This window comes from Numida meleagris, chromosome 4 (assembly GCF_002078875.1).
Source record: "Numida meleagris isolate 19003 breed g44 Domestic line chromosome 4, NumMel1.0, whole genome shotgun sequence".
In the NCBI taxonomy this organism is placed as follows: Eukaryota; Metazoa; Chordata; class Aves; order Galliformes; family Numididae; genus Numida; species Numida meleagris.
In genome coordinates this window covers 77158148-77177626 of record NC_034412.1, presented here as the reverse complement: position 1 = coordinate 77177626, position 19479 = coordinate 77158148, and the positions used below count along the sequence as shown (strand labels likewise).

The 19479-nt window shown below is 33.9% G+C and overlaps 1 long non-coding RNA gene across 1 annotated transcript in view; it reads right to left on the bottom strand.

Moving 5' to 3' along the window:
* LOC110398968 overlaps positions 168-19479 on the bottom strand; it is a 22675-nt gene continuing 3363 nt past the window's right edge. Inside the window, exons 2-4 of the long non-coding RNA XR_002438778.1 lie at positions 16876-16971; positions 2501-2562; positions 168-688 (exon numbers count right to left, since the gene is read on the bottom strand). This is a non-coding gene — a long non-coding RNA (uncharacterized LOC110398968). The remainder of the gene's footprint in view (positions 689-2500; positions 2563-16875; positions 16972-19479) is intronic.

Sequence of the window (19479 nt, the reverse complement as noted above, 5' to 3'; positions counted from 1 at the left end):
CTTCTAAGTTCACGTTCAATGGGATATTTAAGAAATGTTTGAACTAACAATACTCCTTCTAAGGTCAATGTAGTATTCAATATTAACTAACAGAAACAGATTTAGGGCAATACTGAGTGCCTTAGAAATTCCTACATGAGAAGTTGTAGAGGGAACCTGCTAGTAGGGTTTAACAACCTACTGCTACAGATGAAGCAGCACCAGGAACAACATGATTTAGAAACCATACAGAATGATGCATGAAACAAAGTGCCTTTGTTACTCAACTTTTAAAAGGAGGATTTTTTCAACACGATGCTTACCTTGTGTTTTTTGTAGACTGCTATAAAATCACTAAATGTGTTTACTATGGTTAAAGCACTTGCAAATAATTATATTGAAATATCTTTTGTTCACTAATGAACCAAGTCCTTAATGCACAGTGACAAAACAAAACATTGCTCTGAACCTTGGCCTGCATTCAGACAACAGTATATCCTTTGGCATCCACATGAGATATGTCACAATTAAAGAAAAAATAGTTCGAACATTGATTGCATGCATTAAAATTACTGAATAGAACAAGTTTATTACTAATGGATCACAAGAATATGCAGTTAAAGATGGATTTTTCTGCAGGGTTCTGTCTCTCTCTTCCTTAAGGCACCAGATGCAACAGCATGCACACACGAAAACAAGAGTCCATCTCCTGCATGCAGTGATAACAATAAACAGTAAACTGCATAGCGTATATGAACAGCTGGTGAAAGACATTAAGCATCCTTGGGTGCTTAATTATTAGAAAGTTCTAAATACCATACTATCTTCCCTTTCTTCAATTAATCACAGGTTTGCCCATTTCCCACATTTTGTTCACTATTAGGAAAAGCTAAATACTTTCTAACAAGCATTTTTCTTTTTATCTATTTTTCTCCTTCTGCTTTGTTACCCTGTTTTTCTAGATAATCACTTTCCTGATTAAGGTTTAATCTATAACTGCTTCTAGTACTTCTATAGAAGGATTTGGTGATTAATTTTCAGATTATGAATGACTCCAGATACCTATAAAATTTAAAAACTTCTACGATAGCACAGGGAAGGGGACTATCAGATGGATAACAAATAGAAAGTGATGCATTCTGTTTAAAAGTTCTGAAGCTGAATTTATTCTATAAATTACTAGAACTGACCATAACCTATTTTAGCTACTGGCTGCAAAAATAATGATATAATATCATATGTATATATAAAGAAGTCCTAAGTAACAATGAGATCTCTGTAACTCATTATCATATTGTGACAGAAAATTAAATAAGTCATCTGAAAGTAACTTACACTTGATTTCAACCCTCTTGCTTTACAAAAGAATTAATACACTAAAGAAGTTCTTGTTATATATAAGATTTCAGTAATGAGGATTCTAATATGTATCAACTGAAAATAATAAATCTTTAGTGTGTCCTTCAAATATCCTACATCTTAGGCTTCTATATAGTTGCTATTGTTAGTAGTTTCATTTGCTTTTGGAGACATATATACATGAATTTACATTGTACCAGTCATCATTTGTGTAGTTTGCACTTGTTTAACAAGTCAACATCGACACTGCAGTGTTAATTCCAACCTCAGATTTAATTAATGCAGCATGCTCCAATTCTATAAAAATATTTGCAGAATTTTACACAAAGGAGACACCATAACATAAGAACAAGCACCATACCATATCTATTCTGCCTAGTAACTTGCTGCGCATAACATTACCTCACATTACTTGTTAAGCTCTTTCAACAGCACAGGAATTTTACTTTTGAGTTATATTACATTCCTCAGATTATAGAGGAATGCATCGGAACACGAGCATAATGGTAAATAAAGGACAAAATCTGTAAAAATGTTTACATGCATTGTGTAAAACAAAACCAATAAGTAAATAATACTTTAAAAATATGAAAAGCTTTGTCTTTCATACACCCATACACCTTTGACATTGTTATGAAAGAACTGCACATTTAGAATGAAACAGCTCAAACTCTTGAAGGCAGAGGCTATGTTTTTATAAGCATTAGAATCTTCAATAGCTTTTCAGCTACAGCAGAAATATGGCAGCAGCATTACAATTGCAGGATATATGCATATATACAATTTTACAGGTAATTTAATTCACAAGGGTAATAGTGTGTATGATGTCAGTAACATAGAGATAAATCTCAAATTGTCATTTCACTTTTGTTTCAAATTGGTGATATGCAGTTTGGAATTCTCCAAAATTTTAAGTCACAGTTTGCATACATTTGCCTATAATTTGTTAACTGCCTAGAGAAACAAAGGATTTTATTGTATTTACAAACACTGCTACATTTAAGAACACAGTAAACCTTTGGTCCAAGATTTTAAACAAACTAAAAAATAAAAATCAAAGTTACCTGCATTTACAACCAATAGCAAAAATATGTGTACTGAAGTTGTAATTCCAGTATCTGAGTTAGAAACAACATAACAGGTTTAGACAGATATAACATACCTTCCAAGCACATAAGCTGTCATTCAGTGCCCATTTATAATGAGGCATTCCAGTGTCATACACTGTCAGAGAGACAGAGGAGACAGAAAGTGGAAGTGGCATTAACTGTAGATGCCCTTACTCATAAAAAGGGATGAAATATCTGCTTTGTTCTAAAGTGGGTCTTATTTCTTCATTAAGTATACATGTGAAGATCCTTTTACAGTTTTGATCAGAGTCTGAAAAGAATTAAAGTTATAAAAAAAACTAAGATTAGTGAACAGTTTGGAAGTATGTGAAATGAAACACTGATGAAGCTTTATCAGGTTATGTCTTAAATTGCATCTTTCAAATCTGTTCATGTTTTGTAACCTTTTAATCAATGAAAATAACTGCGATACCCATTTCCTGAGGAATTAATTGCCTAAGAGTCTCTTTCTGCCAAGGCAAGACCTCTTACAAGGACCTATCTTGTTGCTTTTATAAAAACTTTTATAGATATTATCAGTAACTGTCATATAACAGAAATGTGATACAGCTTGCATCTTCTCAGATTACATTGCACATACTTCGTTATTCTGACAGAGTAACATAGGACTTCTTTTATTAAACAACAGCTAAGGGCAAATCTACTCTTAGTCTTTCAGAGGCACAATAGCCATCACACCATTTAGACCTCTCCTCTGCTCCTCTAGTTACATCTATGGTACTGAGTAAGTACAACTCCAGGTGCAGAGACGTATCCTGCACAATGTTCCATCCTAAACACATCATTTTGATGGATCAAAAGGAAATATGAAACCTTCCCATGTACACTAATACTAGGAGAAAATATCTGAGGTTAAAATCCCCTATTTCTCTTCGCAATTTTTAACTAAAGAACTCTGGGATCAATTTATTGTAACATACATAAAATAGACAAAGTTATTGAATTAATTTCTAGATGTACAGGCATGAATCAGAGACACTAAAACTTCTACTAAGAGGCTTATGTTTAGCCATTTTATACCATCAAGATATTATTAAGTGCAAAGAGTTGTATTTTAGAGAATAATTGCTAGAGAATTGCTAGAGAAAAAAAAAAAAGTAGGCTTTAGAAGACTTACATCATGTCTTAAACTCATATCTCACTTACACAAGAGACTGACAGGATGTTTTTATTGTATAATAACAGCCTTTCTACTCTGAATAATGCATAATATGTTCAGGATACAATTCAGTGTTATTTGATGTCAAAACACATTTTTAGGAATTAGTGCAAAAAGTCTTCAGCAAATATTTACTATAAGAAAATTACTTTTATAACTATGTAACTTTTTCTGATACAGTAGCATCCCCTCTAAACTTAGACACAAGGAAACTCAAATGGTTGAAATTACTATACCAAGAAACCTATTTTTCAAAGAGGCCAAGCAATAAAAATATAGATTTACATCACTTCGATGCCAGAAGGATGGCACTGGAAAGTTGTGTCCAGTTATGGTGTAAGAAAACAAAAACTACTGAAAACCTACTGTATAAAAACAAAAAATATTTTGTACTTCAGCCTTTTGAAGTTCTTATAAGCATCCTTTATGGATCTGACTTACAAAGGTAGATGGTAAAGTTTTAAAAGATTAGACTGAACTATATAAATCTGTTGAAGAGGTCAAGTGTTTTGTTGCTTGTTTTTGTTGTTCAGCCAGGAACTTGGTTTTTTGTTGTTGTTGTTGTTGTTGTTTTTTTAAGATACTGTTCTCTTTGTTCCCATGTATTTATGTATGAAGACAGCTTCTTTGGTTGTTAGCAGTCCACAGAACTTCAAAATTTGTGACAGCCACACCATACTAAGTATACGAACAAATTCCTTACACACAGACAACAACATTAAAAGACAACCACATTAAATTATTGGTTATATAGATATCAGAATTTGAAGATTTTGCCTAATACTTGCTACGGACAGTTTCATAAGAATCTACTTTATATGCCCATTTAGGTCATACCTGAAGAATAGGCCTATGAAGAGTTACTTCCATCAACTATACTTATTTCATATATATTCCTCAAAAAGACCTCCATATTACTCAGTTCGTCTACGTCAACGTTATCAATTAGTATAACATAATACAAACAGACCACACTGTTTCTCAGGATCTAATGCACAGACTATGTGGTTTTAATGCAAGGCATTTTGGAGAGGAATAAACCTTTTAGTTAAGTTTAATCTAAAAATAATGCAGATCCTGGGTTCTGTGATCAGGCTCTGTGGCTAAGTGAAGTAAAGTCTATGAGGATAACTGGGAGATTTTCTCTAAAAGCCCACCTCAAATCATTCTGCTCATACCCACATACTTGTCTTGTGGAGGCTGATGTTGTCTTTAACTGATCAGGTCAAGGGAGAAGACAAGGAAACTATGCAGCTATGATTAGATCTTTTAATACTTATAAGACAAAGTGTTCCAGTCAAATTTAAACTTTGCATTTCCCATAACATTTTCAGCAACAGCACATCTAGAGTCTTTGTCATAGATGCAAAAAAACCAACTACAAAATAGAATACTAAAAGTAAAGGCAATTTCTGTGGACATAAAAAACAAGGAAAAGTTGCACAAGTATGTATATGCAATAGCATACATAGAGGTTTATCAAGAGTATTGCAATAATTAGCAGACTGTTTCCACAAAATATAAGGCAACTAAATAGAGACTTGTATATTCTGGATTTATCTGATGCTACAATACAAGTAACAATCATGGTGAATGAATAATTTTGAATAAATCACAGCAAAAAAAGAAATTTGAATAAAATTTTCGTATACTATAATAGATGTTTGATCATTTAAAGAGTATGTAAACTCCTTCTATCATTCTGTTTATTAACAAATGTGGAAAATGCAACAGGTAAATATGTGAGTTGTTGCTACCAAAGCATGAAAAGCAAAATGTGATGGAAATTATCTTCCCTTCTTCCTCAATCTCAAAATAACATACAAGTGGAAAATAGAGGAAACAGTACAACAGCCTTATGTAGAGAAGAAAAAAAATGCATGTATTTGAATAATTGAACCTCCCATGACTCTGAGTATCAGTCTATTTTATTCTTATAAACATTCAGTATATAATTAAAGCAAAACAGCAGAAATATGTCAGACTAGGAGAACTTCATGGGATATCTCTGCTGTAGAAACAATTTGAGTCAGCTACAGATATCACATAAAATTCTGGCAAAAAAGTGAGAAAAAAATTAAATCCATCACAAAATGTTTTTGTTCCCTATTTGTAGTTCTCTAGGGCTATGTATTATTACTAGGAGTTCTGTTGTGTGGATACTATACAGGCACAAAAGAAAAGCAACTTTTGCCCCTACAAATACAAAGTCTAATAAAAAAACCAATATATTTGATCACATAGATGGGACAAAGGATGAAACATTACTTTTCCTCTGATAGAAGCCATAGCACATCAAGTTGAACAGCTGTAAAGCTCCTGAAGACAGCATGTCAAAGAAAAATCTTGAGGAGGAAGTTGCAAGAAATGGATAGATGTGTTTATGTATTTATTTAAAAGAAAAATATCTTAAACTATTGACTGTTATAGGAAAATGCTCATGGCTATAAACTTAATTTTTCATAGGCTTGTTTCATAGGATTTGCAGAGAAATTCACCTAACTTAAACAGCAGCAGTATAGTTATAGCAAAGACAGTGACACCTAGAGTGAAACAAGGACATTAACAATATAAAGCGCTAATACATCTTAAATATTTAAGACTTATCTTGATAGTTAAGACCTATCTTGTACTGATATGCTTAATTTTTTCACCTACTAAACACATCATTAGGTGTGCCATTTTTCTGTATTATCCTATTTTCCTCAATTTCACTAACAATTACAAACACCTATGAAACATAGTAACCTAAAAAGGTGACCTTCTCTTGGAGCGTGTATCATTCTCATTACAAATCTATCCACTATCTCTAATTCTCACCTAAAGCAAGTTAATAGAAATAAAGAAATGCTGAGCCTCTTCCACAGAGGTAAGTTTTTCAAAACAAAGCATTCCTAACAGAGTATTTCTGAGCAATTTTGTATGGCTCTTTTCCAAATGAGTTTGATTACAGCCATGATCAATTTTGCAGAGCAAGCAGAACCGCTAAAATATTCGTTTACTAATTTTACTCAAGGGCAATCTTTTAACCTGTGTTTTACAAATATGAATTCATGAGACTTTCTCCAAGAGAAAAGTTGCTTTTTCCTTTGGTAAAAACTACTATTTGCTTTGCAAAATGATTAGCTTTGCTAGCAACCACCAGTACTAGCTAGACCATTGGAATACAAAATAAGTAATCAGTTGGCATTTAAGGAACATTTGATGTTATGATATTTCTGCTCCCAATGCCACAATTACAGATGGACAGCTTATTTCACTTAAGCAATTTGTCAAAACTTTACTGAAATACAGTCGATGTGCTTTTCTTTTTCCTCTTTAAATAGATTATCATTATAAACATATCTTCATAAAGATTCTGGTCAGAAGACTAGGCTTCACATTTCCATCTGGAATTTTCATGAACTTCTCTTCAGGTAAGGACCTGATTATGCACCTTGGAAAATCAAAATTATTGACAAGAGGTATGAGCATATATTCCAATGAATCATGGCCTAGAAATCCAATACTGAAAGCTTGGCGACATGAACTTCAGAGCCGTAGTTTCCCTTTAAACCTAAGAAAAAATATGAGCTCTTAGTATCTAAAATGGTTTTCAGGATTTTAACTCTAAAATCCTACTGTATTTAAACTTTTTATTTTAGTTTAGGGTACCTATTGTGTTATGCACTACATAAATCATGCTCAACTGAAAAAGAAAGTACAGCTGATCTTGAATAACCAGTTTTCAAAATTAATTCTATTATACTATACTATATTTATATTACGATATATTCTATTATACCATGTATTCCTTGGTTCTCTGGGTAGCCGAATAACTCAAGACAGTCTGTAACTTGTCTGGCTTAGATGTACAGTACTCTTTCTTTTATGCCTTCAACACTTTTTATCAGATTTTAAATAGAGCAGAAAAACTTCCAGAAACTTTCATGTCATAGCATGTTTAATTTTAGCAAGAAGTTCTACTGGCTATGTCCTTGTAAATTTTCCAGTCAATTTTCAATTTCAAGCTAGGAAAAAGATTACCAAATTGCACAATTATTCAAATGAAGGCAGAACTGAAGGACAGAATGCTACATTTCAGAAACAGGATGGAGAAGTAAAGGGGAAGAAATTAAGACAGAATGATAGGTGAGGAGGCAATTAGGAGTCTGCAATTCAGAGACAGAAGACAATACAAAGGTCAAAACATAACATAATATGACAGGTGAGCAATGAGCAGGATGTTACTACACACACAAAACAGAGAGAGCAAAAGGATGAAATCGCATGATTATTTGCTGACTCAGATGAACGTGTCAACACTCCAGGCAGGACTGAACTAGATGAAAGTGAAATACACATGTAAGAAAGTTTTTTGTTTGTTTTTCTTTGGGTTTCTTTGTTTTCATAGAATGGAAAGTATGGTGGAAAAAGTAAAGAGGTTTAATTTTCTTTTTTTCTTTTGCATGCTGAACACTTTTTATTTAATGATGCTCAGATGTAACTTTTTTCTTTTTTTCTTTATTTTATTAAAATTTATGTGCTATTTATTTAGTAAACATGCATATTCTTGATCACTGACGAGACATAACTGACACATTTTGGTAGGGTTTTCTGCTAGTACTGTTAATTAGTGCACTAGAAGAGTTTAGTTTTATTCTGTACTTTATGAAAGTCTCCAGAGTCTTTTTAATATATGTAGTAGGTGTACGTGAGTCTAAAATTATTTAGATCCAATTACCTGTGCTTTGCGAGCCACCTACTTTAAATTAGGAGATTGTTTCATTATATCCCTAATATACCGCAAAAAATATTACACTGGTAAGATCAAAGACTGTTAGAAAGTTAGGTATGAAATAACTCCAATAATGAGCAAAGCTAGGAGCTTCTATGTTCCATACTTCAGACTTGACTGAAATAAAAATCAAGCCTCTCTTTTAATAGATTTTTTTTAAGAGTATGTTTACTTCGTAGATAACAATATCAGAAGTATTGATAAACGGAAACTGCAATACTTCAACGGACACTACACACAAAACTGGTAAGTAACAGGCTTCATTCCAGAAATGCAACAATTTATAACATAATGTGGATATGCATTACATAGATAAATGGATATTTCAGATGTATGAAGTGTCCAAATCATACAGCACATGACTATAACCAAACAACAGCCATACTGCATTGACAAAATAGAAGTATGTTAAACAAAATATCAGCATGTTTGACTTAAATTCAAGCATAATCACTCAAAGTAATAGTCACTATGTAAGTCCAATAAAGCTTCCCCAACCTCCAGTGAGCAATACAGGCAGGCTGGTAATAACAGAAGAGGAGCAGCCTGAGGTACTCAATGACATTTTTGCCTCAGTCTTCGCTGGCAACTGCTCTTCATACACCTCTTGATATCCACCATCTGGATATCCACACTGGATATCAAAAGCCTGATTATTATTATTATTATTATTTTTCCAAAGAAAGTCCATTACTGGCTACTCAAACAGAAGGCTCTAATCCCTGGAGAGGAAGTTACTAAGATGCAAATTGTACAAACCTAGAAAGGTACAGCATGAGGAATATATTTGCCCTGCACTTCTAGCTTTTCCTTTGAGTGCCTATGTTCTCAGAAGAGTAAGACTCTGAGTGAGACTCCCCAGCTGAGCTTTAATGACACTTCCCATTCTAGAGGAGCAATGATATAAGATTCTTTATATGCAAAAGATATCTAAAGTTGATATTATGAGGTTTATGCATGTTGTGGTATGTGAAAAAGACCAGGTTTTGGTTTAGGAATTAAAGAAACCCCATACAGAGATAGCTAAAATAACAGCATTAAAGTGACAAAGGCAGGACTTGGCAGTAGAAGTGACATTTAAAAGATACTGCTTTAAGGCTCTTAATCTTTGAAAGATAGAGAGTAGCTATTTTGGTGACCTACAATGAAATTCTGTATCATCTGCTCTACCCAGATGGTAACAGCCTGCCAATAGTTTGTACAGCACAAATTTAGTTTAGGCATTAAGTAATTTAACTTAAATCTTCTATGTTCATTTTCCTATCAGCAAATTTCGCAAAGAAGTTCTGAAGTTTGAAGTGACTACAAAATTTCAATGATGCTCAGTATTACATTGCATGCTAGCCTTCACCATCATAAATTTGAAGATTGTAAATTGAGACAGAACGTCAGAAAGCCACATATTTTATTATTTTCTGCAATGCAGGGTAAAATGTCTTTTTAACATTTTGTTTTTTATTTGCTTGCTGTTATTTTGTTATCGTTTATATCATGGGCTGATCAAGGGATCCACGAATGTGATTGTATCTGTCAAACAAGAGTAAGAGTGTGCTTATACTAGCACTCTTCAGTCCCAATCAACCAGACAGAAGCCAGGCTGATCAGTCTGTACTTATGTTTTGTGTGAATTCTGGTGGTGTGTGGCACTAGATATAAGCAATGCTTTTTTAAGCATTACTAAGTTAATAGTCTAAACCTTTTAGAAAGTACTGTAATCTAAAAGTTGTATTAAAAACATTAAACTTATTTCTTCCCACAATATTTCCCTTATGTTGTCATGCATATGGAACAGAATACTTAGATAATTTTTTTCTCTAGTATTACCTATTTTTTATCATGTCTTTTATTTTTAAAACAGATTATTATTATGCTATTATAATAAATACATACTATTAATGACCTATGGCAACAGTTTTTCTCTTACTGAACACAGGAGACCATCTCCAAAAATTCATATATGCATATTCTCTTCAAAAGAAGGCTTTGTATATTATCAGATAAGCTAGGAATACATTTTTTCCTCAAGCAAAACTATGGTCCTCTTCAGGCAGGAAACTGAAATTGTGGGACATAACAGATTTTTTCTTAGAGCTTTCCTAGCTGAAAAAAAAAAAAAAAAGGAGAAAACAGAGAAATACATCTTGCATAATAAAACTGCTTTGTTCTGAAAGTCATTACATTTCACATTTTTTATTGAAGGGTTTGTCACATTATAACTTTAGGAGCTTTTTACTATGTTATGCAGATCAAATATTGAAATACCCTCAAAAGTAAAGACAGTAAGTTACAGGTATGACAGAAAAGACATTTATGGAGCTGAGAAACAATGCACTCTGAAACAGCTTTTGTTCTTGGTCTCAGTGCAATCGGATATATGACAAAAGCTTTCCTATGAAGTTTTCAATTCTCTACAGACTTAATTATTCTAAATGACTATCCATTGTTTCCAAATTAGTCTTCATGACACTGGCTAAATGCAATCTTTTAGTCCAAGTAGATACCTTGCATAAATACTGCATAATTGAGCTGTTAATTATACTTGCAGAGCTTATTATTGATGAAATAGTATTAAAGTGCAAGACAGAGTCAAATAAGGATCATTATATTTAAATAAGTCTATCTGACAATAATTGGTAATTGCAGTAAGATGGTTTAAAAGTTGACATAATTTCAAACTGATGCTTTTTTATGCAGATGAAAAAACGTACTCCTGTCAGCCTGAGAGAAAAGCAGATATGCAATTTTTATCATCATTTAATCAATTGCAGGTGTAAAACATTTGTTCACGAGAACAAAAATAATTGTAAATTCACATTCTATAGGTTGCAGCTTCTGCAAATTAATTTAACTAAGGATAGCTTCATGTCTAGAAGAATTTTTTTGTTTTCAAAACTATGGTCCAATAAATGCCTGTATTTTTTCCCCATTGTGATTCTTTTTGAACTGTTACTGTGAATTTTTTATTCAGTTGCTCTCAAATTCAGTGCCATGTGGATAAGAAACTGAAGTAGAATAACCTTTTTGTCCTGCTGTTTCAATATACTATGTATAGCTTCAGTGCTCAAGTATGCAAATATAACAAAAATTCCACAAGATTGCCTACAGGACACTATGCACACAACTACTGAAGTTTTTTTTCAGCTTCCTAACTCAAGCACATCAATTTGAATTTTGACCCTTCTGTAAACCTTGCAGAAATTACTGCAGGCTGTGTCAGAATTAACTGCCATGCTTCTGCTACAGAAAGTGTTTTTTTTTTATTAATCATAAAAAATAAAACATGAAAAGCTACATGTGTATCAAAAAAAATTCTAAATAAATCCACTCTGCAATATTCAGCCTAGAAGTGAAACAAAGTATTGTTTCAAACCCCTAGAAAATATTTTCTTCTCTGCTCATATAAATTGAAGATACTTTAAAAGTATCTTTAAAAGTGTCTTTAAAAGCAGAAGAAAGTAGGTGGTTTGCAATTACAGGAGTAGCACCGAAATAAAAAATTCTGTCACTGCAAAATTTTTCAACAATTCAACAAATAATACAACAATTGTTGTATTTTTTTGTTGAATTGTTGTAGTGCTTAGTAGTTAAAGTATTTCCAATGTTATCCTCATTTTTTCCTTGAAGGAATACAGAATAAGTTTTGGTGGTTGCAGTACGAAGTCTAAATTCCTTTATTTACACATTCCTAGCTCAAACATCTGCATTTATAATGTACTTCTCTCTATATATACACACAGATGTGCATGTATTTATAACTAAATACAAAACTCATATTTGTCAACAGAAAAACATATATCATTATGAGTTTCTTTTTCACAAGAAAACCATCAGCAGCAGCAGAGAATAGAAAATCAACTTGAATTATTTGAGGGCACATGCATGATACATAAACACAATTTATGTAGAAAATTTAATATTAATAAGACTGGTAACATTTCATTTTGAAATCTCTATTGCAAAAATAATACATAGCATTTTCCAGTAAAAAACAGATCCTATAACTTTGCACAAAAACTGAATAGCTCCACAGTTTCATCAAGTAGGAAGAAATACTGAAGGTCTAGCCTGATTTCACAGGTGTGCATGCTCTTCTTTGCATGATCAATTCCTTCTCCACTGGTACAAATTCTTACGGAAGACCAGGAAAACAAAACAAAACAAAACAAAACAAAACAAAAAAAAAAAAAAAAAAAAAAAGAGGCCTATTTGTCAGAAAAACAATGTTAGTTTTCTCATAAAACAAACTGTTGTTGAGGAATACCACTAAGTGTTTTTCAGCTTGCTCCTGAATTGGAATAGCTAGATAATTCTACATCTTATTCTCTGCTTTAATGTATTAACTTAAAGCAAGAAGCATACTTGACTGAAGAAAAGTTACATAGCAACATTTTTGGTATACTGACTGCAGTTAGCTTCTTCTTATAATGTTAACAGTGACAGAAAAAACATATAGCCAGATCTGACTTAATGTCTTCCAACGCAGCAGCTCTCTTTCTTGAAAGAGTTTATAGGTTATTCAAAATTATAGCTTACATTACAGACTTTTGTAGAATTACCAAGGGAATAAACGACTATATGTTTTTTGAATGTATTCTAATCTGATCAAAATTTTACCATTTCTTCATCATTTTAATCACTCTCTCATTTAACTGTGCTCATATACACATTTACAAGAAATGCTCTAGCTCAGAACAGCTCCAGCCCTCCTCTGTTAATAAAACTTGTTTGTATTCCCTGGCACCATTGTTGTATGGAACATGAGCACATTCTGAAGATTATCAACAGATACCAGTTAGAGTACAAGAAATTCTGAGTAGATATTCAGATAAACCTTTTCAAACAGCAGATGGAAACTAGGAAGTTTCAGGATCTCCATTCTTGAAGGTGCACAGAATTCACCTACACAAAGCCCTCAGCAACCTGCTTCACTTAGTGTCTCAGGAGGAGGTTAGGCTAGATGACCTCCACAGCTCCCTTAAAATACAGACAGACTCAGTGATTAAAAAAAAAAGTATTCTTCCTCCATTTTTGATCATCTCTTTTCCTTATTTCAAGCTTTTGTTTTTAAATCTATACTGCATTCAGTAAAATCGCTACTTTTGTCACCACTAAAAAATATTATTTTTTGCTACTCAAATTATTAGGTTTTCCTGATTCCAAGTGGCTATTATTTTCTCACTGTATGTATCAGTACCTTATACCTCCATCGTAACTTTTCACTCTGGTACTTCTCTAGATGGTGTATTTCAAACAGAAGCTATCCACTCTGAGTTTATCAACTCCCACAAGAAAACACTCATTCTTCAATTCAAAATGTCTCTTGAAAACCCAGCTGTGTTCCAGTGAGATTCCTATCAGCACTCACAAGCATGAGGAATAATTCAGGAACAAAGTAAAAGCAAACTGTTTAAAGCAATTTCAAGAAAAAAAAAAAAAAAAAGAAGTAAAGAAGAAAAGGAGAGAAAATTATGAGAAAAATTATGAGACAAATTATGAGAAAATCCTGAATTTTTGATATTTAATTCACAGGTTGGATATAAGGTAGAAGTCTTTTACAGTGAGGGTGGTGAGGTACTGGAACAGGCTGCCCAGAGAAGTGGTGGATGCCCTGTTCCTAGATATTTTCAAGGCCAGGCTGGACCAGGCTCTAAGAAACCTGAACGAGCTGTGGATGTCCCTGTTCACTGCAGGGGAGTTGGACTAGGTGACCTTTAAGGGTCCCTTCCAACTCTAAGGATTCTATCATACAAAAAAGAGTGTAAGAGAGCAATCTGATGAACATTTTTATTGTCTACTAGAAAAGCACTTAATGAAATTTATGCTAAGAAGGCTTGGATTCAGGTGCAAAATGTTCAACACAAGTGTATGTGAGGTGGATTCCATTATTAAAGTAAACGTGTTCTCTCAGTTTATTTATTTTTTTTCCCAATCTAATAGTTAGGGATACAGACAACACAAGGTCAATATTATTGCAGTAAACAGACACTAATAATTTCGATTATTAGCTACTTAAGAACAAATAGTTCTATTATAGTTATTTGGTTACACATTCCATTGGATAAAACATTAATTATTCTCTCATGAGACACTTGAATTAGAAATATGCAGGTAGAGAATGTGCAAAATTCTTATAAACTCTTAGCCATAGCACTGAAAAGGCTATCAGGGCCACATGCTAAACAGATGGAACAGCCTCTGGTAACTGCTCCACAAAAAGCTTTAACTACAAACCCAAGACTGAAAGTCAGAAAGATTCTTTTATATACTAGCAATGAAATAGTTATTGAGGATTCAAATAGCTCTTACCCATTTAAGATCATGTCATCATATTTTATGTGAATAATTATTTTAGGGGACCTTCATGCATACCAGTGGACAAATATAAGAGGATTATTCCTTCTCCTTATCCGTCTCCTACTAAGTCCAGTGAGTCCTTCCTTCATTTTTCCCTGTCCATAATCTCCCATATATATACCCTCACTGCCCTGCAGCTGCATTAATAGCACTGTACATACCATGGTACACACAAATAGTGCAGACAACCAACTAACAGAAGTGAGGACTTAACTCAGATTCTGGCACAAAAAGCCATAGTGAACGATTACTGCAGGTTTTTGTTCATCTAGACATTCTATCATCAGTTTCTTTGCTACTGTAGAATGAAGTAGTAAAAGCAGAAACAGGATAAGCTCCAAGTAGAAGGAAGAACTAAGGAAAGCTGGAAATTTATACTCATATTTACATGCACTACTAAGAAAGACTTCAGCCAGCAAGCCAGCTTTGGCAGGGGGGGTTGGACTAGATGATCTCTAGAGGTCCCTTCCAGCCCCTACAATTCTGTGACTATGTGATTCTGTGAAACCTGCAAATTATCTTGCAAGTCAAAAGAACAAATTAATTGCATTCAGTCATTGGTTTCCCTTTCATGCAAAGTTACACCAAGATGGTACAATGACACTATGATATGTTCCTATCTTATCAGTTTATATCTCAGCTTTTTAGTTAACAGAATAAAGAAGAAAATTGTTGCAGTGCATATATTTCTAATAAAGTTTTCTAGCAAATTATCTTTGAAAATGTTGGCTTATTATTTTAGAGTGGACAGGTTCAGAATAGTAAATTTTCTAGTTCGATCTACTCATCTTTTACAGATCAAACTCATTATTTCTTTCATGATTTGAAAGTATCTTTTGGAATTACAGGAAAAATAGAAATCACTCTCAGATATGAGGGGCTTATACTATTGAATTATATTACAACACTGCAACTGTAACATAGACCTGGAAAGGTGGTACACAGACCTCTTTTTCATGAGTTTAAAGACAACATTAACTTTGGCTGAGCCATCTGTCCATTTTGTTCCTTTGGTAGCAAAAAAGACGGAAATTTTCCAGGACTTTTTTACACTGATACTAAACAAAGCCAATAACTGTAGACAAACATTCTTTATCACCCCCATTTCTCCTGTTCCCAATGTCTTTCCTTCTACTTTCATAAATAGGTTTCTTACCTTAGCACTTACAAGCATGTAAACATCTAAGAAAAGACAACATAAGCAAGAACTTTGATTAGTGTCAAATACTTTTACTCAAGAATAGCCTCTGAGTGACTTCAAACAGATTTAAGTACAGGAGAAATCTAAAGAACTAGTAATAATCACTTTTCAAGCACGGAATAGACAAGAACATTAGACATAAGTCAGCAATTCAAAAAAGGCTACATTTTTTGGTCTGTAATTCAAAAACTGGTTAATAAGTTGTCAGACTCTCACCTTCCCCTTTTTCCACTTATAAATGTTTAGGAAATTTAGACTAAATGTATTTGGAGGGAGTAGGCTTATAATAACGCTGGCTGTATCTAACCAATTCAAGATTTAAAATGCAGGAAATGTCTTTTTATAAGAAATTACTGTGTAATTCAGACTTACACTTGTAAACAATGAAGCTATTTGCTGCATTTTTAAACTGTAGTCTTTCTTCATGCGTTCTTAACTGATGTGATTGGTGAATACTGTTAATAATTCCCACTTTAAGACACTACATGTAGAGAGGAATGTATGTTCCACTCAATCTAGTACTGCAGAAAGCTTTGTGATATCTAAATTCATATTTTTTTTCAAGAGTAAGTAGTCTCACTATTGATACTACTCTACTAGTGCATCAATGCATTTTAATTTTGAATAAGTTTATTTCATTTTTAAAATTAGTTTTAGGTTCATGGTCTGCCACTACCATCCATAGTAGTACATCATCGGAGAAATACATTTGCATTAGTAAAGTCAACATGAGCTGGAAAACACAAAGTGGTTGTCAGTGAATACCCACGACAAAAACAAACAAACAAACAAACAAACAAACAAACCAGAATGAAGGAATCAGAAAGCCAGGGAACAAAATGAAAAACAACAAAACCTATTATCTAGTGGAACTATATCCTCATTCTCACGTTCTTAAGAGCACGTGGATACTTACTTCACTCAGTTGAGAGACCACTAAACTCTCCCGTGGTGGGTGAGGAGCTCACTGTGTTCTATTTGGAAAACTGTTCCCAACGTCGTTCTAATGTTTCTTTGTAAATTATAAACATACAGTTACAAAATGCCAAAATGTCTAAGACAAATATTTTATGAATAAAATAATTCCTGTTTCTGAGTTTTCTTAATCCATTTTCAATGAACACAAAACTTTAACAGAGGCAAAAAAAACAGAATATGCAGAATTTCTATTAGGATAAAGTAAATATTGTTTGCCATTTCTTTTCAGAAAGCTGCCTAACTACCAGAAGTACCAATGCTAGTTGAGCATAAGAGTAAGTGGTTAGCTGTTTAGGAATGTCATTTTTGGAGGTCAAGGGGAAACTGGCATACAATATACTAAAAGATAACTTAGAAGAAAATGAAAAAAGTTATTTCATATTTTGAAACTTCAGCAACAGACAGAGAATCCACAACTTCTCTATATAACAGGTTCTATTGTTCAACCACCCTGACAGTATAGAAACAACCGGGCTTTCTTGTGCTCAGCTGGAATTTACTCTTTTTAAAGTATTGCCCATTGTTTCATTTCCTGTTTGTACGCTACCAAGAAGGATTTGGCTCCCTGTTCTTCATTCCCTCCTGTCAGATAATTTTCATATCGATAGACATAATGATATCAATATGTCATCAATATACCAACATATTGATAGAACCATTCCAGAGTCTACTCTTCTGCAAGCTGAAGTTTTCACTCTCTCAGCTTCTCTTCACTTGAAAGATGCCTAATTTCCCAAACCACCTTTATGGCCTGGCACTGGACTCACTCCCAGTAAGTCCATGACCTTCCTGTAACAGGGAGCCCAGAACTAGACACAGAAATCCTACCCTCCAGAGAAAAGCAGAGCTAAAGTCACAGAAATACACTAGCATTCAACAGCCTACCCAGTGAATAAAAGTTACGTAAAAAACTTCCAAGTTTGCTTAACTGTATGCCTTCTTTAGTGAGTTGAAAGTTCCAAGTCCTTTCACTCTCACTTCTACTTGCATGTCTCACAGCAGAGTCCTTCGTGCATAATATCTTTCTGAGTCTGCTCTATCAAGAAAAAAATCACTACAGTAATACAGTTTAAAAATAACTCTCCATTAAGAGTGGGGAGAGACAGTACTCACATAATATCACCATGTAGCTTTGCAAGTAGTTCAGCATACAGTGCAAAATGGGAGACAAATTTTCATGCCAGGTTACAAATGTTTTCAGAGGCTGACAGCAGCATCATCTTTGATGCTCTCTATGCCTTGGAACAATGCTCCTGTGGAGAAAGACTCTGCCTATAGACATAACGTCCCTATCTGGGTTCCATTTCTAACAACATCAAAAATATTTTTTTCAACTGCTTACATTAAACAGAACATATTATCCTATTTGCCTATGTTTCTATTTTCAACTCCAGTAAACAGGTTATTAACAGCGCCTAAGTGACCATGTAGAAATTGTTTTGCACTTTTTCCTGATACGATGTCTGGTAGTAAGGACCTTGTGAAGTAAGATTACATGTATTTATCAGGAATGTTAAATAAGCTTACTGGAGAAGTCTCTAAGGATTGCTCAAACTCAGACTCAAAAGCCACTCTGCCAGTAAGCTCGCAGCCATGAGAACTTCTTTGGCCCTTGACAGATGTTAGAAAGAAGTTGTCTGACAGAGCATGAGAGGCATCCTAAACTCACAATTACAGCTAACTTGAAGGTTGTATGTACTCCAGCAGAGGATATAGGAATGCTAAAAAGGTTAGTAGGAACCAGAAACTCTGCTCAGAAGAAACTTTACTTCTCTCAGCAGAAAACAGAAGCCTAAACTAGTGTTTTCCAGGACAGGGAAGCAAAGTCAGGATTCATGACCTAGAATGCAATATTGTCTATAGCTTGACAGTTACTGAATCAGGAAAATAATTACTTGCTTAGGCAAAGGCAGAAAAAAAAAAAATAAAAGAAAAAGATACATTCTACATCAGCTCTTGAACAAATCTTGTTTTGAAAACAAATGGGATCAGATAAACCAAGGAAACCCTCCCAGATAAATAAAATAACCTCAAGACATATACCGTTTTAGCTGTGCTAAAACGTTGTGTCTCAGATTATCCTAATGAATCAAGCTAACACTTGCTAATTAGGGCAACCTCTCCTACCTGGGGCCACTATCGCTGAACTGATGCTTATATCAGATATATTTGATCATTTTGAAGTGGGACGAACAGAAGTCAGCATGGCTGTAATCACTTTTATGGGATATAGATTTTGACTTCTTGTTCAGGGAACAAGAAACTTCTACAAATATATTAACAGTAAGAGGAGGACCAAGGAGAATCTCCATTCTTTACTGGACGCCGCTGGGAATGTGGCCACTGAGGACAATGAAAAGGCTGAGGTTCTCAATGCCTTTTTTACGTCTGTCTTTAAAAGCCAGACCAGTTGTCCTCAGAGTACCCTACTCTCTGACCTGGAAGTCTCGGATGGGGAGCGAAAGAAACCCCCCATGATTCAGGAGGAAATGGTCAGAGACCTACTACTCCACCTGGACTGCCACAAGTCCATGGGGCCAGA